The sequence below is a fragment of the Polyodon spathula genome, chromosome 5, assembly GCF_017654505.1.
Source record: "Polyodon spathula isolate WHYD16114869_AA chromosome 5, ASM1765450v1, whole genome shotgun sequence".
Lineage (NCBI taxonomy): Eukaryota > Metazoa > Chordata > Actinopteri > Acipenseriformes > Polyodontidae > Polyodon > Polyodon spathula.
The window spans coordinates 23,910,226-23,933,960 of NC_054538.1; the positions used below are offsets into that span (position 1 = coordinate 23,910,226).

At 37.7% G+C, this 23,735-nt stretch overlaps 1 pseudogene; it reads left to right on the top strand.

Annotated features, from left to right (window-relative positions):
- The first annotated feature begins 15,513 nt into the window (after positions 1 to 15,513).
- On the top strand, positions 15,514 to 17,398 carry LOC121316381 (annotated as a pseudogene).
- Positions 17,399 to 23,735: the final 6,337 nt, after the last annotated feature.

The window sequence follows — 23,735 nt, forward strand, 5'->3', positions numbered from 1 at the left end:
CTATTGGGTTTAAATCAAGTTATTTTACCATTTGTCACCTTTCATGAATGTCTCTATATGTTGTTATTGGAAAGTATGTCCCATGTATGTAATCCTGTTTGGATGGATATTTTGGAATAGCCTTTTTAAGGAATTTATAGCATTCACTGATTCATCAGAGGTGAGTTTGGTGTGCTAAGTAATTAGGAAGAAAAGGTACTTAATTTGTGTCAAGATTAGGACAACTAGGTGCTCATGCCCTTTTTAGAACCAAACTGTGGTTGAGAAACAACTTTGTTGGAATTTTCATATTAAAATCAATGCAGTATTGCAGAGGAGAAGAAGAATGATGGTTGATTGGTTCTAGATATGGAACTGGAGTTTGATGCATCATTTTTTGTTTTGCTTGCTGTACTGAGTGGACACTATCACACTCATAAATACATACATTTTGAGGAAAATTGCAATGCAAATGTAAATGTTGGTAATATTTTATCAAAGATAAGTTGATTAGATTTAGTAGCTTATTGGAACGGATGTTAATACAGTCAGTGATTAATATTTCCTGCAACTGGCACAAAGATGCAAATGGAGGATGTCTCATTCACTCAATCAATCTTTATTTTATATAGCGCCTTTTATAGTGGACCACCATCACAAAGTGCTTTACAAGATGCAGTAACAACAAGAACATCCATAATACTTCAACTAAAGAGAAATGCATAATACATGATATGTGTGTGTGTGTGTCTCTCTGAGGTATTATGCCAGTTGAGTTTCTTGTGTGATATATATATATATATATCAATATAATTATAATATATATAATATAATATATATATAGATATATATACATATAATAATATTATAGAATAGATAGTACATTAAATACAGTGAAAAGTACATAATACATGATAGTAGCATAATACGTGAAATAGTAGCAACCGCTAATAGATATCAGGCTTAAAGAGCATAGAAAGCAAGAGAGAACAGGTGGGTCTTGAAAGTTGATTTAAAGTGAGCGTGGAAGCACTAAGCACCAAAGCTGGGAAAGAGTTCCAAAGAGTCGGAGGCATGAAGAGCCATGAAGATTTTGGATTCAGATACAATCCTAAGGCAATATAATTACATATAGGGCTACATTTCTGGCTCAGTTCTTTTTGAAAGGTGAAAAGCAATGTTATATAACTAATATAAATTTGGAACATTCATTTTCCTGCTTCCACTTAAATCTAAATTGTTTCTTGCTAGTTTTACAACATCACAATTGTCTGCAAACAGTTCAAAACCAGGCCCAAAATCAATGGCATATACTGTACCTATACATAATGGCAAGTGGAGTATGATGCCACTAATCAAAGCCATAAAAAATGTATAGAAGCTTTGACATTCTCTCTTAAACAAAGAGATTCACTCCAGTATTATATACATCACATCTGAACTGTTTACTAGCACTCCATCAGTTACAGGAGTATTTGGTTGCTATAGGTTTTTATTGCTATAGAAACTATTTTTAAGAATACCTCAGAGAGACAAGAGGTCCCCGTAAGTAGTCATGCAGCTCACTGAGACTTCCTGGAAGCCTTAAACATCAGGTGTAATACAACTCTTATCAGGAAGTAAATAACTGTTTGCAAGTATCCTCAGGCCAAGTCTATGTGGTCATTTCTAAGTGTGGTCCAGATTATAAATGATAATTTCAAACTCCACTACAAGCCACCCAAAAAGGTATAACTGATACATATTTTTGAACTCTTCTCTGATGATTGTTAGATATGTTACAGTAATAAAGTATCACAGAGTAAGAACTAAACGGTCTTGACATTTACAAATGCTTATTTATTTGTAATATATTTTTGAAGTATTGGAATATTTATAAGAAAAATCATGTTTGCCTGCATTGCATTTTCATTTATAAAAACTGCACTGTCCCAATCACTTAAAGTAAACATAATGCATTCTGTTCTGTTTCTGGAATGTGTTTCATAAAATTATATTTACATCTTTGTTTTACTGATCTTTTAGAAACAAGATTACATGTGACATGGAAGAGGCAGTTTACTATTAGAGAGACCACCCTTACACACAGTTACAACCTCTACTTTTATCAGTGTATTTATGTTGAAAATGATGGCCATTGGCACATTAGAAGAGACAGTAAAGTGATGTTGTTATTTCTACTGAAGTTCTAACTATTATTTTGTGTCTTGAAAAAAATCTCAAAAAACAAAATACAGAAAACCACAAAGACAGGCTGCTACTTAAATACATTGTCTGTTATGGGCCCATGGAAATCTCCAGATTGCTTTTCCAAAATAAATAAATTTTAAACTGAGAAGCCAGATTCTGTCTAATATATTAAGAGTCCACTAGATGGCAGTTTGTGTCTCTTTTAATTCTAAAGAATACTCGTATTGTAGTTGAATTTACTGAAATACCCTTCTACAAAAACAGACGTTTGTCATGTCCATAACAACAATTGTTTGACGGCTTTACTTGAGTGTACCGTCTACAGACAACTTTAAAATAATAACAATAATAAAAAAAAATCAGCTGCCAAGTCTTTTAGACAGTATTGTGAGACCTGAAAATTAAATAGTCACAACCAAATGAGTTCTGGTCTCACTGTACGTGCCTGCAGATGGCAGTTTGATGGATGCTCTCTATCAATTCAGGGACAGTCTAGCTGCCAATTAAGGTATCAGTATGCTTTGTAAATGGAGCAGTAAACAAAACGCTTTTGTTCGTTGACATTTTGAGCCAGATTTAATAGGATTTACACCAACAGTTAGTCCCTGCTTTTGTTTAATAAATCAACAAGTCATTCAATGTAGAATGAAAAGGTCTTTGTGCTAATTCACCGATCACAACGCCGAATTAATCGACCATCAGAAAGCTCAGATACGCTTAGTTACAGTATCCAATCGCCATAACCTCGGACCAGTGTTGCGGAATTGGGCTACTTCAAAAACACAGCCGCGGATAATATTAAGGAGTTGCGAGTTGATAATGGAATTAGACTGGTGGTACAACTTTAAAAGATTGAACTGTTTTCATGCTATTTCATATTGTTTGGGATACAGTACCAGCATTAGTATTTCAATAAGGTGATCACACTGTAATTCCATTGCTGGCCTGGTATGAATGTTGATTTGTCCCTTCAGAGCTTCCGTACGAATTTGTTGCCAGTGACGTGTACATGAGCTATACTGGGGCTTGTAGTTTTTATCAAATTTATACTAGGTATCTTTTCTTCGGAAACCTTTTGCTTTTTTTATTTTATGCGTGTTAATAAGCTTGCTTTCAGTTAAAACAAATAACTGGGCTATTTTTTGGGCTATTTTTGAAGTGGCTTTGGACTATAAACTCAGCAGAAATCTGACAACGTTGCATCGGACAAACAAATGCCATATTTACAGTTTCGCAATGTTACGGTATACGTTTTTTTTTTTTATTTTTTATGTTACGATATACGGTTTTTTTTTTTTTCTTAGCGGTGGAAAATGGTGAAAAGGTGTGCCAGGGGGACTTGCAATAGCGACAAAAGGTTCCCAAAACGTTCATATGCACATAAAGTGCATCAGTAAAGACAAGTCTGCTTTTAAAAGCTATTCAAGCTGCCAAGACTACTGTTTTCCGTGTTTGAATGCATTTTAACACGCTGCAACAGCAATATTACTAGTTATATGATGTAACATTATTAGTACTAAAATAAAAAATAAAAATAAAATTAAAAATAAAACACCACAGCAAAGCACAACATTAACTTTTAACATATAGGCCATATGTTCACACTCCTGCTTTATGTAATAACTTCAAGAATAATCTTACCGTGTTTGCCATGCTCTCTTCGTAGTGTCTATTTATTCTTTTTAATTATTAAAAAAAAAAAAAAAAAAAGTTAGCACAACTAAGCACTTTTCACAGCGGTGTGATAACAGGTACTCGATGGGTAGGGTTATGGTGTAGACCAGACAATAATTACATAGCTTCCATAACTTATAATGCAATGTCTACATTACATAAACTACAGTACTGCTCAGTAATGTTTTCACATCGACCTCAGTCAACAACGTGTGCGGCTTATCACTCTTAAACTGAGATGGGTAAGATTTCTATTTTTATGGTATTCTCGACTGCTGAGATTTTGACATCATGGATGTACCCGTCAACAGCGTACTGAAGCCCGTTTTGTTGACTGCGGGATTTTGTCAGTTTTCCAAAAGGATGCTGCAACGTTTTGTTTTAATTCGCAAAGTCTAATACTTGAACTTGGCGCGGCTGTCATTTTTATATCGGCAGCTTACCCGACAGAGCAACAGTATCTAGGGCATGAAAAGTGGGCCGAGATAAAGTCGGATTTTGAATTTTACAGTGTGTGCTCTGTCGCTGGTTCCATGGAGTATGCATTCCGCTGCGCAACTAGCTGGGATGTGCAACGGGAGACACGTTGCCAGGCAGCCGATTGAGCAGGGATGCTCCGGCTGGGGCTTGGCTGACTGGGTCCTTGATTGGCTAGAGCCAGTTGAAAAATCAGCTGCCCCGCAGAGCTTGGCTGCTGCAAGGCCATAAGCACACAGACCGGCGCTGCAATGACGCACCCATGTTGCCACCAGGGGAGAGCATCCAGGAGGAAAATGACTACTGCAGAACCCTTCAACTCCCAGACCCCAGACCGAATCAGTGAAGATGCTGCCCAGCGTGTAAAAGCGGCAGAAATGCATTGCTGGTCTCTCAGTTCACTTTCTTGTTTTAGTTTAATGTGTTGCTTACTTTCAGTATGTTTTCTTTTTATTCTGTCAGTGTGAACATGTACCTCAATGCAATAGTATTTGCAACGCAATGCATCCTCTGCCTTATCTTGCCCACTTCTCCAATTTGACTTTTTGTATACTTCAAAAACATTTTCTTTTTAATATTCACTAACTGATTTACGTTTTCTCTCCATTCCCCAGCCACTCAAAATATAATATTTTAGTGTAAGTATTTAAGTTTAGTTTTTGATCAAGCTAGTTACTATGCCCAGCACTTGCCACAATAATCTGACTTTGACTGGCCATTGGCTAACAGAATCAGGTGATAATGTGTTTGTGAAGCAAAGAGAACCAATCACTTGCACGTTTGAAAGTTATTTGATCCTCTGTCTTGACCTACACGCTGTATCCTAGGATACAGTGTAGAGCTGCTTGTTATAATGACAGAGTCAAAACAGCATTTGAATCAAAATATTGTTTATTTCCTAAAAAATAGCACCAGCAAAATACTGAATAGTAGACTAATAATCGGATAAACCAGTAAAAACCGAGGTTCAGAAATTATGCAATTTTTCAGTAAAATTTGGAATAAACCAGAAATGCAGAACACTGTACACTGCATTGCACAGCAGATGCTCTTCCTGCCTGGGACCAGATCACACAAAAGAGACATTGATGAACCATAGTTTCTGTGAGCTTTATACACATTTCTCCAAGCGCATTTCTACAGAGCTCTCTGTGTTTCTCACTCCTGCACAGCGCTCTTCTCCATCACCCTCTGGAAGAGAGGTGGTTGCATCCTTACCTTATGGCTCTGTGCCAAGGGAGAGCAGATGACGCGCTCAGGAAAGTAGCCCACACAGGAATCCGTGTATATGGTCTTCCTCATCATCCTCTGCCTCTCCTCCCCTAAGGGAAGAAGAAGAGTCGCTGTTCCAAGAGATCGGCGGACTCAGAGCAGATGGAGAAGCTCTAGGCATTAGTTTCCCATCAACAAACGGTGGTCACAGAGTTACTGCATGAACGTTTGCCGCTGCCTTTCCTATTGGGGTCACAGGGTTACGAGTGCAGATTAGTAGCAGGGTGATGTGCTCTCCCTCATTGCCTCTGGTGGGCAAACAGGAGCTGGATTTCCTGTCTGAGGACGTGGAGTCAGACAGCACATGCCCTGCGGTTAAGCTCTCCCTTTCAGCCGTGCTTCTACCACTGATCAAGAGGGCCACTGCAGTCTTGCAAGTGCCTTGGTCTACAGAAGGTGAGACAAGGCAGTCCATCCTTGATGACAAGCTACCACCTCTCCCGTGTCCACTCCCAGTGCACCCAGATTTTCTTTTTGAGATCTAGTCGTCCTGGGGTCACCTGGCTGTAGCTCCTATATAGGACATCCTATATAGGGGTGCATGATGTGGAGAAGCTGGGCCTGGCCCAATTTCCACCGGTGGAGGCTTCAATTGCTGCGTTTGTACAGATGCCTAATTTTGCACTTCTGTCCAAGGATGCTATCTGCCACAACAAACAGTGCTAAGTCTCGGAGGTGATTCTCAAGCATGCCTATTCAGCCAGTGTGTTTGCCGCGCAGCTTTGCAACTTTAACCCTTTGTAGTCCTATGTCGGACCAGGTCAACATTACAATTTTCCCTTTCCCGTCCGACATCATCAAAAAGACGTAAAGCACGTGTCTCTAGTCGTTTTTTCTCTGGAAAAAGCCAAGAAAACCTTCAATGGCCAAGTGAGATCGATAGGAGCCGAATGAAATTGAAAAAAGGCATATCTCATAGCCCCCATCAACTACAGAGATAACACGGCCTTAACAAAGGAGGTAGCTGCTTCTGCATCCAGCACTCAAAGAATATCACAGACATTTGTAGAGCATTTTGGAGATGTTACAGTAATAAAATAATGACTTGGATCGCATTATTGAGGAGTTTGGCGATAAAACAAGTGATCAGGAGAGCATTTATTAGTATGCACATCTATAAAAAGGTATGTGAAAAATACAGTGAAGAAAGGGTGGGGCTTGGCTGGAGCTGCAGTACTGATGTCATTTTGCGATGCAATGCGTTTTAAACGTATTTTACTTAAATTAAATTTAATTAAATAATCAACAACAACAGTGTGCTGTAATATTGTTGTAATTGTATATATTGCATTGTACTCTATCCACAGATTCACACTCCGTGGCTTCGGCCTCTGTGTCCCCTGGTATACTCTGTGTGCTGACCAGGCATGTGACTACATGTGCTGCATTAATTAGGTGCACCAAGAGTGCACGGAACACAGCGCATAGCGCCTCGTGCACACGGTGAGCTCATAGCTTGGTGCACTCGACACCCTCCTAGGAGGACTGTTCTCCCCGAGTGGAGCCTTGATGTTGTACTGGAGGCTCTCACGAAGGCCCTATTTGAGCCTATGCTCTTCATAGAGTTGAAGCATCTGTCTATAAAGACAGCCTTTCTCTTGGCTATCACCTCCGCTAAGCGAGTCAGTGATTTGCAGGCGCCGTGGGCGCACAGCTCCTGTATTCATATTTGGGACGATGGCAGCAGGGTGTCACTGTATACAAACCCTGCTTTCTTCCCCCCAGGTGATTACAGCCTTCCACATGAATCAATCTGTGGAATTGGAGTCTTTCCATCCACCTCTGTTTGCTTCAGAGGAGGGTAGGAAATTGAATTTCCTCTGCCCAGTGTGGGCACTGAGATGTTATGTGGATAGAACAAGAGCTCTGCGTCATTCTGACCTGCGCTTTGTCTGTCACGGTTTACGGGCCCTAGGACAGTCCCTCTCAAAACAGCGACTGTCGCATTAGATTGCAGACACAGTCTCTGTTACGTATGATAGTGCTGGCTTACAAGCACCTGGGAGAGTAGCTTCAGAGGGGCCTCACTGTCCGATACATGTATGGCGGCTAGCTGGGCTATGCCATATACATTCTCCAGGTTTTACCGCTTGAATGTGGTAGATCCTTCCTTGCCTTCATTAGGCACGAGGGTCTTTGAGGTTGCATGCTTGCACCGCTAACCTTCAGTTATACGGTTCTGATGCATCCCTCGTATGCTTCTGTCCCTTCTCCCTCGCGATGGCTCTGGTATACATTATCCCATGCCTAATGTTGTTGGTGGTCATCTTTGAATTGAAGGGAACATTAGGTTACTTATCGTAACCCTGGTTCCTTGAAAGAGAAGACAACCACCAACCGCAAGGTCGCATTGGGCACCCTCACGGGTTCGATGCAAAAAGAGAAATGGCTTCCTTAGTATGACGGTTTTAACCCCTCAGTAGGCAGGACCAAGAGCGTCATCCCAGGAATGGGCCTATCAGCAGCTCTGGTATAGAGAGCTCAGAAAATACCTACCAATAGGCAGGCATATCCCATACCTAATGTTGTTGGTGGTCCTCTTCTCTTTCAGGGAACTAGGGTTATGGTAAGTAACCTAATGTTAATATTTAATATTTAAAAAAAAAAGATTCCAGACAGGCAATTAAATGTACTAATCTGTGGAAATCAGCTTGCTGTGCCTCTGGGTTTATATTTAGGACTCTGTTTGAATATATAAGTCTGAAACAAGATACCTAGTGGATTTGCATAGCTGTTTCTCTGACCTTTTCCATTTGTTGAATATTAAGTTGTCCAGGTGCAATTAATTTCACTGGGAGGCCTTAAACTGCATTATAATTTATTGGATGCTTTTAAAGTATAGAATAGTAGAATAGTAACATATTGATTTGATATACTTGCAGCTGAGCAACTGAAAATCTATTTCATTTGAGATTTTATGTATTTTTTTTAAATGAAATAAATGCTAATAAAAATATTGATAGTTTACTCATCATTCACTATATTGGCTTTACAGTTTTATGTAGTTTGTATGAATAAATGTCACTTATTTTTTATTATTGTTCTTTTTTGTATAATCTACAGGCTAGTTTCTAATATTTCAAATAAAACGTATCTTCCAGGATACACTACAGTATGGGAGTCAAAGATTAGTGCTAATTGGAAATCGGTATCTTACTAGAGCTAGAAAAACAATATCACTTAATTCTGGAGGTGAAGAACATTTCTGACTCCATGGTGTCATCTAGTGGTGAACAGCTGATTTCTTACATTGGTGACAGCTGTAGATAAAAATAATAAAATGACAACACAGATTACATTGCCTTTTCTTAGCAATAATAACATGTCATTATAACTAAATTTAATTTAACATCTCTTTAGATTGTATCATGATGTATTATAGATAAAATCAGCTTTCAGTTGTTGGTAGTTTCTATAACAACAGTCTAAGGATGTTACGAAGTAGCACATTCTAAATTAATATTAACAGGAAAACATTATTGGAAATCACAATCATGTAAAATGGTCCACATAGTAAATGATAATAGTCAGAAGCATACAGGCTATTTGCTATTTTAAAAACTACAATTGGGCCAGATAGTTTCTCTTCTAGCTTAGTTGATATAAAAGCATATACTGTATTGCCATTGCTGTTACTGTGCTACGGTTGGCGGAAAGTTAGATAGCTAATAACCATGTACTATACATCAGTCTCATCATATCAATATACATTTACAGTACAGTGTAGTAAATTAAAATATTAGTTCTCAAAACCATAAATTCTCTTAATTGCAGTTCAGCACTTTCATTAGGAAACTGCACTGTTTTTCTGAGCAGAAATATTTACCAAACCACACTAATTTGGAGAAATACTAGTGTAAAAAAAAATACTAAAGTACACAAGTAATAAAGTAATGCATTATTAGAGGTAACAATTTTCTTTTTTTTTTGTTTGCTACAGAACACTCTTTTTGCGAACAGCATGAATAAAAGTTCCCTGGGCATGCAATTCACAAAAGGCTGAATAATAGGGTTTCTTTTTACCCTAGCACAATGTCTCGCTGAGGGAGTCAGCTATCATCTGTTTGTCACTTGTGTGTGAATCTGGTTCAGCTAACAGACCAGGGGACCACTAGAGCAGTGCTCTCTTTGACCCCTATGAGTTACCATGTGTATGTGCCAAGAAGCGGCAATAGAAGAGTACACAGAATTTTCCAACAACTCACTATTGTTCAATTATCTATAAAAAATCCAGGGCTCACAACTTCTTTTTAAATGAGTTAATTGAGTTGCTATTTATTGTTACACAGATGTTTAAAAAAAAATGAGAGGACCACAATTTGAAGGTAAAGTTTTTTTTTTTTTTTTTTTTTTAATTGAAGATCATGATATCCTTTAAGAACAATATGCTTCATAGCAGTAAATAACATTTCAAATATTTTATGCCTTTGTTACTATATTGGAGAAAATAAGTGATTTGATCGTATGTAATAGGATTGTAAATATGACGTATTTTGAAAGCTAATGTTGTACAAACTCTTGTAAATACTTACAGTAAGTACTTTATTATCATTGCATATAATAAGGTTTATTTAGCTAAACTGATTGCATCAGGGTAGATGAGGGCCCTGCACATAGTTAGTGGGGTGAGGTAAATCCCTGCTTGTAAAGACATGCATGATGTATTGGTATGATTTGAATGTATTTTGTGTTTATTTAAAAACAAGTGTTTTTGTTTGATATTGTTCGGCAGAGTGGATAGGGTTAAAGCCCCATCCCTCTAAACTCATGTGGAATGTGACCGTCTCCGGATTGATTAATTCCTTGCTAATCTGCAGATGGTCACATGTATAACAACCTGCAGCTTTTGCTGGTCGTAGTGGGTGTTTGAGAGGAGGAACGAGTTAAATAAGTAAGAGAGAGCGAGTTAAAACAAAAGTAAAAAGAAAACAAGAGTATAGGATTGGTGAAGGTGCCTGTTCAGTCCCTGTTCAGATCACATTGATATTGACCTGCATACACAATCACGCTCGGAGTAATACAACACAATATACCCCGGCATCCACAAAACAGTACACAAATAACTATTTACATAATTTCCCCTTCTCGTCCACCCTTTCCCACAGTTCCAACAGTCCATACTGCATTAAAGCTGCTTCAGGCAGAGCTTATCCTGGAACTGGGGTTGGGCAGAGGGTAGGACTGACCCTCAGGTTGTGCCTGAAAATAGGGCTGAATGTGATCCTGGGTGTGGTTTTGTGAGTGGGTTGGGAACTGACTTTGCTTCTGATTGGTCCTTCACTATAGTCACTCGCGACTGCCGGGAAAAAAAAAACAAAACATTTCTATTCCAGTGGAGTCCCTCACTTCACCAAGACAGCTGCTCAAGTCACTCGCATTCGGTGTAGGCACACCCCTAGATTCCAGTCACTTCTACATTATTCGCTCATGTCCAATGTAGATCCGCCTTAAGACAAAAAGAAACTCATCACAATGATTAAGTTTATGAAGCCAACAAAAGTGAGTAGAATATAAAAGTTAGAAATCATGATACCAAAGGAATACAACATTTATCAAACATTCTTATATTTATAAACATGCATGCTTGCCATGGTTCCTTACACATGCACTCAGAATCCTTAGTACCTTACTGTGATAAAGTGGTTAACAGTGTGCAGTTGCAGGTAATCAAAGAACAGACAGACAATTGTAATCCAGGTGAAAAAAGTTTGTTTATTTTTATTCCTTAAGTCCAGTGCCTGACGGCGAAACAAACAGTAAATAATAATGCTGGCAAGTAATACAGCGGCGCGTATTACTTACATTTATAATCCCTGAGCTGGTCCCTAAATGATAGTCCTGCTATTGTATCCTCACATTAAACACAAAACACATACACAAGTCAGTTTAGTGCGTTAATTAGTGATTGGTGTACAATACAGTTTACAGTGGTACAAGTGAAGTGCTGTTCCAGGTTTGTGCTGGCCTCTGGCGACAGCTCCGGAACGTGTTAGCTGTCTAGTGATTACAAACAACAATAGACAGAACAAAACAAACACTTACGATTGTTTACCACACAAATACAGGTCCTTCCAAGTCACTTATTAATAACCACAAATGAAGGAACAGATACATTGTTTTGCCCACTTTTTATACCATCACTCATGGCCTCTTGGTAAATGATTGCAGCTTCTTTTTACAGTCTGCAGCTCCCACATCATTAGCCCTCCGGGTCAATGAGTTAGTGTACTGAAGCTCCGTCTCTTTTCTACATGACTGACTTCCTTTTAACCCTCGGAACGAAGTGTCAGGTCATGTAGTCAGAGTATTCTGTTCCCGTTCCTTAGCACCCTTGCAGGTCGAGAGTGAGATTTACCACCAAGAATCATTGTCTTTTTGTCACACTTACGTACAGTAATGTTGTGTTGGTTGGAATGAAGATTGCATGTAGATATTTCATATATAAACACATAGTATTTTAATTGAATCTTAAAAGTTTTTGAAACGTAATACTTATTCAGGAGATAGTCCTTGCAGAAAAACAAATGTTGAGAAGTGAAAAGTCTTCTTGGAAACACAGAGTTGCAGTTGGATGTAGAATGAACATATTGAGAGGATGACGGCATTAAATCCTTTAGAATGGAGCCCCATTCCAGCAACAGCTCTGAGTTACTTAATTGTGATGTTTATTCTGGAACGAGAGGGAGAGAGCGAGTTCACGCCTGTATTGCTTTAAATATACATTGGCTCTTAAAAGTATTTATCCCCCTTGGACTTTTCCACATTTTATTGTGTTACAACATGGGATCAGAATGGATTTAGTTAGGAGTTTTTGCCACTGATCAACACAAAAAAGTCCATAATGTCAAAGTGAAAAATAACATCTACAAATTGTTCTAAATTAATTACAATATAAAACAGAAAGTATTCACTCCCTTGCATCAATATTTGGTAGAGGCACCTTTGGCAGCAATTACAGCCATGAGTCTATTTGGATAAGTCTCTACCAGCTTTGCACATCTGGACACTGCAATGTTTGCCCATTCATCTTTGTAAAATTGCTCAAGCTCTGTCAAATTGGATGGGAACCTTTGGTGAACAGCAATTTTCAACTATTTCCACATAATCTCAATTGAATTGAGGTCCGAGCTTTGACTGGGCCACTCCAGGACATTGACCTTTTTTTTTTAAGTCACTCCAGTTTGGCTTTGGCTGTATGTTTGGGGTCATTGTCCTGCTGGAAGATGAATCTTCTCCCAAGTCCCAGGTCTCTTGCAGACTTCAGCAGGTTTTCCTTCAGGATTTCTCTGTACTTTGCTGCATCCATTTTGCCCTCTATCTTCATGAGCTTTCCAGACCCTGATGCAGAGAAGCATCCCCATAGCATGATGCTGCCATGACCATGCTTCACGGAGGGATGGTGTTCTCAGGATGATGTGCGGTGTTAGGCTTGCGCCTCCCCTATTTTGGTCTCATCAGACCACAGAATCTTCTTCCACTTGGTCTCAGAGTCTCCCACATGTCTTCTGGCAAACTCTAGCCAAGATTTGATGTGAGTTTTTTTCAACAATGGCTTTTTTTTGTCACTCTCCCGTAAAAGCCAGTTATGTGAAGCACCCAGGCTATTGTTGCTGTATGCACAGTGTCTCCCAGCTCAGCTGTGGAAGACTGTAACTCCTTGTGACAGAGAGCGAATGAATCCGAATCAAAAATCTCCCTCTTGACCAGTGAGGGCACTGTACAACAGGAGCTGCGGGCTTCCTACTGAATGGTTGGGCAGTTCATCCTGGGGACAGTCGGGAGCCGGCCATTCAGGAAGAGGGCGGCGTTACGGTACCTGGAGTCATCGCCCTAGTACGGTGAGCGAAGTTTCAGTCATGAATTGGAGGAGACGTGATTGAACTAGCTATCGGAGGGGGCGGGGCTTAGGGTACTTTAGGGGGACGTGACGCCGTAATCGGCTCCTTTGTTGTGGTTAATGGGAGGAGACAAGGACGGAATCTTGAATGAAGTGTGGGTTCATTGAGGAGTATTGTGTGTGTTTTGCCAGACGGCTGATACGAAGCTGGAGCTGCAGCAAGAAGCCCGGACCTGAACGCACACGAGCACCAGCACTCAGAGCACCGCACCTGCACCACAGCACCCAGTTTGGAGACGTCTTTTTGTGTTTATTATTTTGGGACTGCAACCCCTTTGTTTTGTAGCTGGTAATACCCATTGCTGGGTAGAACCAGCTTTATTATTTTGGGTCCAGTTTTCACTGGCAAAACCCATTGCTGGGTAGAGCCAGCTTTATTATTTTGAAACCCGGTTTAAAAAGGGCATTAAAAGAAACCTGACCGGTAGACTTTGTGTTTGTCCTTTGTTGGAGCACCTCAACTCACCTATACACCGGAGCACTACAAACCACTTTGCCACACTCCTTTAGAGTTGCCATAGGCCTCTTGGTGGCCTCCCTGACTAGTGCCCTTCTTGCCCAGATACTCAGTTTTTGAGGACGGCCTGTTCTAGACTCACAGTTGTGCCATATTCTCTCCATTTCTTAATAATGGACTTTACTGTGCTCCTGGGAATATTTAATGCATTGGAAATGTTCTTACATCCTACCCCTGATTGATGCTTTTGAAGAACCTTATCCGGATTTGCTTTGAAAATTCCTTTGTCTTCGTGATGTAGTTTTTGTTAGGAAGTGTACAACCAACTGTGGGACCTCCCAGAGACAGGTGTATTTAACCTGAAATCATGTAAAACACCTTAATTGCACAAAGGAGTACTCCATTCAACTAATTATGTGACTTCTAAAGACTATATTGTTTGCACCAGAGCAAAGGGCGTGAATACTTATGCAATCAATTATTTTCTGTTTTATATTTGTAATTAATTTAGAACAATTTGTAGATTTAATTTTTCACTTTGACATTACGGACTTTCTTTGTGTTGATCAGTGGCAAAAACTCCTAATTAAATCCATTTTCGTTCCATGTTGTAACACAACAAAATGTGGAAAAGTCCAAGGAGGGGTGAATACTTTTGAGAGCCACTGTACAGCCCAAAGGGAGTTCACTTTAGTGGTTCCATCACTTCCAGGTCAATACAGGAAGTCTATCCTTGAACGAATTAAGTCCATTCATTGGCTTACAGAGTTTGAATAACAGTTCCTTGCACACAAGCAATGTGCACAATTAACATAATCAACTCCCCTTTCCAGAGATATAACATAACATTTTTTAAATAAAACTTCATTTTCATAGAACTTGTTACATTGATCATAGAATGATACAAATTTCTGTTTCATTCGCTTTTGTACAGTTACAAGCATGTTAAAACAATTAACTAAAATAATTTAAGAGTTATTTTCACTTTAAACTTCATTACAACACAAACATTTCAATGTTATTGAGGAAAACATACTTAAACACTTAAACTTGCGTCCACAATATTAGTAATTTAAAAGTATTCTAAAACCAATGTAACCATTTCAGTTGTTACACATTCATCACATTACATTTGGAGTCATGGCACCCTGTATCCACCAGGTGTTGCCCTTCTTAACCCTTTACATTAAGAAAGTTGTTTATTGGAAGACATCCAGACAGGCATTCTTAATTAAAAGATAATACCGGTAATCAGCTTTGTTTATTTCTACAAGACTAGCAGGTCAGCACAGCAGGTACCTAAAACATCCCCAACGTAAGTCTTTACAACCCAGTCACCAGTATCTCCACCTTTGAGGGAAAGACAGGCAAACTTATTTAACATCAAATGATTTCAATTCTCATAGTTTTAAGAACGGAAATGTAATTCTATCAAGTACATTCAATTTTAACTACACATTTTTCCCACACTGAAGTTAAAGGTGCATATCATTCAATAGCAAAAGTATTCAGATTCTTGTTTTCTATATAAAAAAATGTTTTACCAGATAATGTGAATGATCCAAATATGAACACCCCTGGAATTCAGAGTGATGCTTCAGGCATAGATCACATAAAACAACAGATTGCAAGAGAAGACATCAGTTTTGTCCATTTTGAAACAACAGATCTGCATGGGGTATCAAGAGCCAGGTAAACAGAATGAGGTATAGGCTGAAACTCAGACTACAACACCTCTAGTAGCCTGTGAATAATTTTACAATATAAAGTTCCAATTACAGTTATTATTCCAATAATTATTAATTAAAAATTAACTAATTTCAATGGGAGAGTCTGATGTCCTTGTTGTGCATAACTCCCAAAAACTGTGTGGATAAGGATTATAGATCCAATCACTCCCAGCTGATCCATAGAGAATAAGACCAAACTTGGAATTGCTATTCAGTTCCACTGTCATAATTAATACAATTAACTGGCTTTAGTATAAACCAAGATAAAAACACAATGCACAAAAAAGTAATATACATTGAAGACTGCCCTGTGTTCAGTGCCGCAGTTTTATAGAGAATATAAAGTCATGTTATAATCACAATAAGACACTACAATCCAGTGGTTACCGGCAGATGAGGTGCGAGTTATTTCATAACAACCCTAATAAAAGTTTTCTGCAACATACTTCACCATCTTAGAAACACAGCAAACTCCACATAGGTATTGAAAAGCAAGACAATTTATTGTAAAGCACAATAAAAACATACAGTAGCACAGTATAAGCAGGATAAAATGACACTGCAAACATTACCATAATATACTAATATAAAAGAATGCAAACCTTTATGTGGTTTATTGTGTGTGGCAGGAAAAGGCCATATATGGTGTTACAATGCCACGGAGCTACCTGGAATTAATCCTAAAGATAATGTCCTAAAGATAATGAAGTGGATTATGTCAGTGCTGCAAATTTCAACAGTGATGTCCTGCTTATCCCTGATCTTCTCACATTCCGAATCCTCCCATGGGCTGATATAATGGCCCTTGGGCTTTCACATATGAGTGCTGAATTTTTCAGGTTCCTGAGAAAGTCAATTCAAAGACATAATTTTGCCCACCTGCAACTTTACTGAGCAATCATGACCTACCTTTCTTCCAGCAACTTATTCATGGCATGCACTACATGGGAGCAGATGTGGACAGTTTCTCTTCCACTGGTTCTGACCAAATTGAAATCTACTTTAAACCAGAATTTGGCATAAATTCTGCAGACAATGCCTTTACTTTTAAAACTAGCATAGAAGAGATGGCCAAGAAACTTGGGTTCATTGCCAGCTTTTTCACAGGTGATGGCTTTTTCAACTCCAGAGTCCTGTCCAATAGCCTCTGGGATGTGAATGGCAAAAAGAATCTCTTGAAAACTGACAAGTGAGTTATCACAGATAGGAAATACGTGGCTAGCTGGGCTTATGCATCATTCTGCAGCTCTAAGTTGTCTGATGGCTCCTGGAATCAGCTGCCCCAAGCATACAGAAAACAAAGAGGCCATGCAGCTTATCGATGCAACCTGGGGATTCAATGACAATAGCTGTGTCTTCAATCCCGATCTTGCTCTTGCAGCTATGGTGACTGCTGGCCTGGATGGTATCAGACGAAGCTTTACCATTGATCCATTTATTTAACCATTGATTGATTGAACACTGAGACAAAAGCAGCTTAAGAACTTTGCTATTCCCATAAAGCTAGAAGATGCTCTGGTCGCACTGGAGGAAGACCACATTATGAGAGGCGCTTTAGGATATCTTGTTCAACATTTTATTGCCATGAAGCACTATGAGACAGAAACAAAAGAACTGGATGCTGAAAGAAATAAATGTCTTAAATACTTCATTTATGCTTCCATTACATTTTATTTGTTGATATTTTACCCAGCCTCAATTCACAATACTGTCCTTCTGTAGTCATAATACAAACAGTATTTCCATGCATGTTTTTTTTTTTTAATTTTTTTTAGCTCGTGGCAGTTGCTTGAGAAAAATGTCTCATGTAAAATGCTTTTTTGGGTTGCCATTCGCTCATTTTACTCAAGTAAACCAGGCTTTTCACTTGACGTCATGCAAATGAATGGGAAAGGTGGGGGTTGATATGTAAATTAGCTATGCATAAAGTATTCATGCTGTTTTTGAAGATTACTAGTGAAATTTTGTAAAATGTAATACCAATCCACAATCATAGCAATCTCTGTCTCATAGTCAGTCTACAAACAAAGGCTTGAAATAAAATTAAAAAAAAAAAAAAAAAAAAAAAAAAAAACGTGTGCTAGGAGGAGGGGGTGTGGAATCAAATATCTTAAGTTATATTAAAAAAAAAGACATGTATTGTAATGCCTGGGTCACATTGACCCGCGTAGCGGTTCTATGTAGAACTGTTTATAAATTTATATATAGGATATTTAATTCATAAATTTAGGAAAAGTAAAAAATGGACATACACATACAACTTACAACGGAAGGGTAATTAACATTTTATGTGCAAAATGGGTCACAATGACCCGCATGGCGGTTCTAGTGTTAATAGAGAAAAGTATAAGGTACTGCACGCAGGCAATAAAAATGTGCATTATAAATATTATATAGGAGATACTGAAATTAAAGAAGCAATCTATGAAAAAGACCTAGGAGTTTATGATGACTCAGAATTGTCTTCATCTAGACAATGTGGGGAAGTCTAGATGAAGCTCTGTGTATTGAGTAGCCAGTTCTTCAGATCATTAAAATGACTCTGCACTTATTGTTTTATAACTAGATGAAAAGGGTTGCATGTAGTATAAACTGTTTAACTATTGATAATGATACTGAACAACATTAACAAACAATAGTGTACATTTTAATCTGTCTCTATAAACCTTTAAGCCTATTATCTTATGGGCATTATATTTAACCAGCACATTTAAATCACTATATGCTGTATGTTTATTTTTCCCCATAATGCTTTACAAATAATAGTTTCCACAATTCCATTACCAAATATATAATAGATATTCAATATAGTTTTTCATTTTCATTTTGGAGAAAGATACCACAACATACATTGTGCATAATGAATTCACATCATACAATCAGCAGTGAAATATCCATTCTTGGTATTTACATGCCTGATATTAGTATTGCAATAAATAAATATGTTGAATGATTACTTTTGCACTTGAATATTAAGGTGTCGTTTAAATTCAGAACCACGTAGTTAACTAAATCCTTTACCATACTGTTTTTGTATTGTAGTAGTAATAGTATATTTTATTATGGTTTACAACTTTTAAAACTTTGATTTTATTCAACATACACTAGATGGCAGCATTTTTTTTTTAAACTCACAGCCACTATCACAACTCTTTTTTTCCCCCCCAACAGTTGACAATTACCTTTTCATTACTTTCATTAAAGTATGCAGTGTAATCAGCAATTTTGGTGTGCTAGTTTGAGGAGGCCCACTTTTGAAGAGTCCCTTGTTAAACTGCTAACCTTGTCCACCACTTTCATCTTCCAATATTCTCTTAACACTCTGTTGCACATTAATCTGCTCAGGAGCTCTTGAAGTTGACCAGTTCAGCTGTAGAAATAACAAAAGTTTGCTGAACAGCTGACTGTAATATGCTATATCGACAAGAGGTTCATAATAATGAAACCTCCACTAACACCATCCATTGAGATTTCTATGGTGCCGTTAGGGATATAATTCACCCACTGATATTCACATACACTATATACTGAAATGCATACACTGTATACAGAGGCGCATACACTCTATGCTGAGAAGCATACATTATTGACCGAAATGCATATGTTATATACTGAGACACATACACTAGATACTGAGAGGGGTATTGTTGCAGAACACAGACTTGCACAGCGTAGCTCTCACAGGGAGATCACAGAGGGTAGTGCCGCATGTGCAATTGTTGTTACCGAGTTAATTTCTTACTGGGGCATGTTTATATGGCCCATCTAATGTCAGTAATGCTATTTAAAATTATGAATGGCTTAATACATAATTAAGCCATCTCAGTGCAAGATTATGTGCTAATGTCATCTGCATTTGAAAAGCACTGTATTAACATGTCCTCTGTAACAACTATCTCCCATAATAAAGTGACGGAAAGATTAAAAAAGTAAATATATATTACATCTCATTTACTCAGTCAACTAGTTAAAAGTACAAAGACGTAAAACCTAACCCTAAATTACAAGTTTCACACGCAGCACTACCCTGTGCAAGTTCCTACAACAGGTATGCTGTGCGAGTCTGCGTTCTGCAGCAATATATGTCTAGGAAATTACTTGCTCACACACTCTGTACTGAGGTCGGTCATCAGTCTCGTGAGTTGTACTCTCCACCCACATCCTGTACGGACACGGTTGCAATCTTCAAGACGTCGGGTTATATACAGGATCAGTTTATTACGAGTGTGAACGAGACTAACTGACTCCATTTTGAAGCTTACAGATGAGACAACAGGTCAAGAGATTTCTTGATATGAGTTTATTTTTTATTTTTTTTATTTTTTTTTGGCCCAATGACCTAAATCCAATCGAAAATTTGTGACTCACTTGAAGATTGATGTCCATATCCCCAACGACCCAAAGCACACAGCCAAAGCTACACTGGAGCTTTGGCTAAGGAACAAAAAGGTAAATGTCCTTGAGTGGCCCAGTCAGAGCCCCAACCTAAATCCAATCGAAAATTTGTGGCATGTCTTGAAGATTGCTGTCCATCAATGCTCCCCAAGGAACTTGACAGAGCTTGAACAGTTTTGTAAAGAAGAATGGTCAAATATTGCCAAATCTAGGTGTGCAAAGTTGGTAGAGACCTATCCCAACAGAACAAAAAGGTAAATGTCCTTAAGTGGCCCAGTCAGAGCCCCGACCTAAATCCAATCGAAAATTTGTGGCATGTCTCGAAGATTGCTGTCCATCAATGCTCCCCAAGGAACTTGACAGAGCTTGAACAGTTTTTTAAAGAAGAATGGTCAAATATTGCCAAATCTAGGTGTGCAAAGTTGGTAGAGACCTACCTCAACAGACTCACAGATGTAATTGCTGCCAAAGGTGCTTCCACCAAGTATTAACTCAGGGGGGTGGAGACTTATCCAATTATGATCTTTCAGTTTTGTATTTTCAATATATTATTTTTTCTCAATAAAAAGTTTTTTTCTCTTGACAGTGTGGAGTATGATGTGTAGATAAGTGGAAAAAAAATCCTCATTTAAATGCATGAAACTCTGAGGCACTGACACAACAAAATGTGAAAAAAGCTCAAGGGGGTGTAGACTTTCTACAGACACTAATTTAATTTAGTTTATATGCACATGCCTTCCTGAAGAAAAACTGTAACCATCAAAAATGTAATGTGTTGTCACAGCTCATGAAATTTTATTTTTGGTTGTAAAAAAGAGGATCCTCTCATGTTAGCACACGTTTCCTTTGCCACGCACAAGAAATTCTAAAGACACTACAGTATCAGGAATAAGTTATTTATTACTTTTAAAACTTTCATTTGAATGACAAATGGCACAAAAAGACAGCACCACACAGTTACATTAAAATACAATTAACTGTTAAATGGCACAAAAATCACCCATGCTTTTATTTGTTACTGTATTCCCTCAGTACATTCCCAAATAAGATACATGCACAATTAATTCAAACACAATACATACAATAACATCTCAAATCTGTTTCTCGAACAGCACCATAAAAAAAGCTTATTTTATTAAAATAAATAAATGCAGCTAGATCGAAAAATCCTGCCCGTCACACAATACTACTCTGTTTCATAGCAAAATTAGATTAGAAAACGCTACAAACTTGTTGCAATTTATTTGTAGTTACACCTTCTTGAACTAACTAACTAACTAATCCCATTTGACATGAATGTATTTTTCAATATTCAGCTATGGCCGAAGGTTTTACATCACCTAGAATTTTAGCATTGCGACAACAACAAAAACATCTATATGAACATAATTTAGATATTTTATTTTACATCATGTAATCAAAGAAAAAAACTACAAAATGATATTGCAAAAGTCAACCGGAATCCATAATAGTAATACTGTACTTTATGTTAGATTTCAAACATTGTTTTTCATTAAGTATGTGGAAAACTACAAAGCGGTATGTAATTCAATATGTTACTATAACTATATTCAGTATGTTTTATTTGACTTTATGAAGCAAAATTTGTTCATTCTATAGGGTGATGCAAAACTTTTGGCCATAGCTGTAAAAATAGTAAACAGGTACATGTTAGGGGGCGTAATAAAATATAATTTACTTTAAAATGACTTGCACTGCCTCTATCAGTAGGTAACATGCTATGAAAAATACGTAAAGCTAAGTACCCTATTAGCTTTCTGTGTACGGCAGTGATGAATATACAGTAGAAAAATAGTGAGTGTTTTTTTTTTTTTTTCTGTTACCTGCAAACTCGCCAACATCAGAATCCTATGCTAAGAAATAATGCTGTTAAGATGCATCTCATTCTCCGCCTAGTCTGAGGCACATGTTAATTATGATGCCGGTAAAGGGCAATTAACGGCACCATACAGATTTATGAATCAGATGAATAATATGCTAATGAGAAAATTGGTCTCTAAGGGCACGTTATTCTAACGTCACGTTGAGTAAAGTTTTCGGACGGTAAATGGCGTTTATGCATCATCCTTTGAACTACTGTCATGATAAACACTATTACTGGCACGATAAAGGAGACAGTAAGTTCTATGAATATGGGCTCATGTGTGGCAGGATAGCGTCATGGCCCAAGCTGTTACCGGTAAGAATGAGAGACTCACAGATAGAAGCTGCAGTTTAAGTGCTGGTACGCATATTTATTAAACACACACAACAAATAAACAGGGCACGAGGGCCAAAATAAAGAGTCAGACACTATATTACACAGTTGTAGGCTGGACATTCGCCTTCACATCAGGTTTGTCAAACTCAACACTAGCACCTTCTCCACAAACAAATGATTCCTCCCCTTTTATACAGGTGACCATTCCCCAATCAGCACTCAATTCAATTTAATCCCAATCCCGAATTTCACCATAGCATGTTTTTTGAATGACTAACTGTGCACCACCCTGTATTGTCATGACCCAATGATGTCACACAGTAAACTGGGTGCTTCCATATATTGCAATGGCAAGTTGAAGTTGATAAAGCCCAATCACCAATTTTTTCACTCAAAATAAATTAAAAAAAATACACTTGGGGGTGACTTTTTTTATTGTTTAATCATTTATTTTTAGATTTTTATAAAAAGATAATTACATTACATTTACAATATGGAATTAATTCATGTGCAACCTTACGTAATCTATTGTGATAAAATACATTGCTCTAGGTTAATCAACTGTAGCCAGTCATCTGCGACTGAATCCATTAAAACATTAATGGATCTTGCCATCTGAAGAGAAAATCTTTAACAATATGATTAAAGACTTTTAAGAGATACTATACATTTTTTAATGATTATTTCTATGTCTCGCAACAGCCTTTAAATTGATTATTGTCATGGTGGATTCATAATCAGTAGCTACATAATGGAGACAAAAGAAAAAATAAAGAATGTATATGAAGGTTTTCAATTAAATGTAAGGTGTAGAGTTACTGAAGTTCATGTTGCTTCAATAAACATAATTTAATGTGCCCTCTGAAACAAATCATCAGGCCATCTCTTATGTTTAAGCATTTGGCTTGGTTCCTCAATGTTTGTTTCTTTAAATACGGTTGCCATTATCCAATAAAGTAGATTCTGTTTCACTTGATTTATAGGATCTATAAATAGGTTTATGACAGTATTAAGCATTCAGTTATTGATTGTAACCTTTTATCATAGTACGTTATCTTACTTTGCTATCGTCCAATTTCCCTGCATGCAAAAATGTAAAATCTGTGTCTAAAAAGCCCCCACGCCCTTCATCTAAGATAAGCATGAATACAGTCATGAAACAAAATAAATTAACCCATAGACTGCATGCTACATCTGTACAAAACATGATGGATGCAGTAGGTTTGCTGATCGATAATCTATCAAAATGTCCGTAGTGACTGAATGTTACATTTTTTCAAAAGAGAATGAAAAACGTGCCATCCAATTATTCTGCCCACCCCTTGAGGTCATGTCCACCAAAATGTTTCCTTGTGCTATTTATTGACCATGGTTCATTTGTACTTATAATGATCATTATTAATGCTGGTATTGGAAAAAAGCAAAATAAAACGGCATATATTC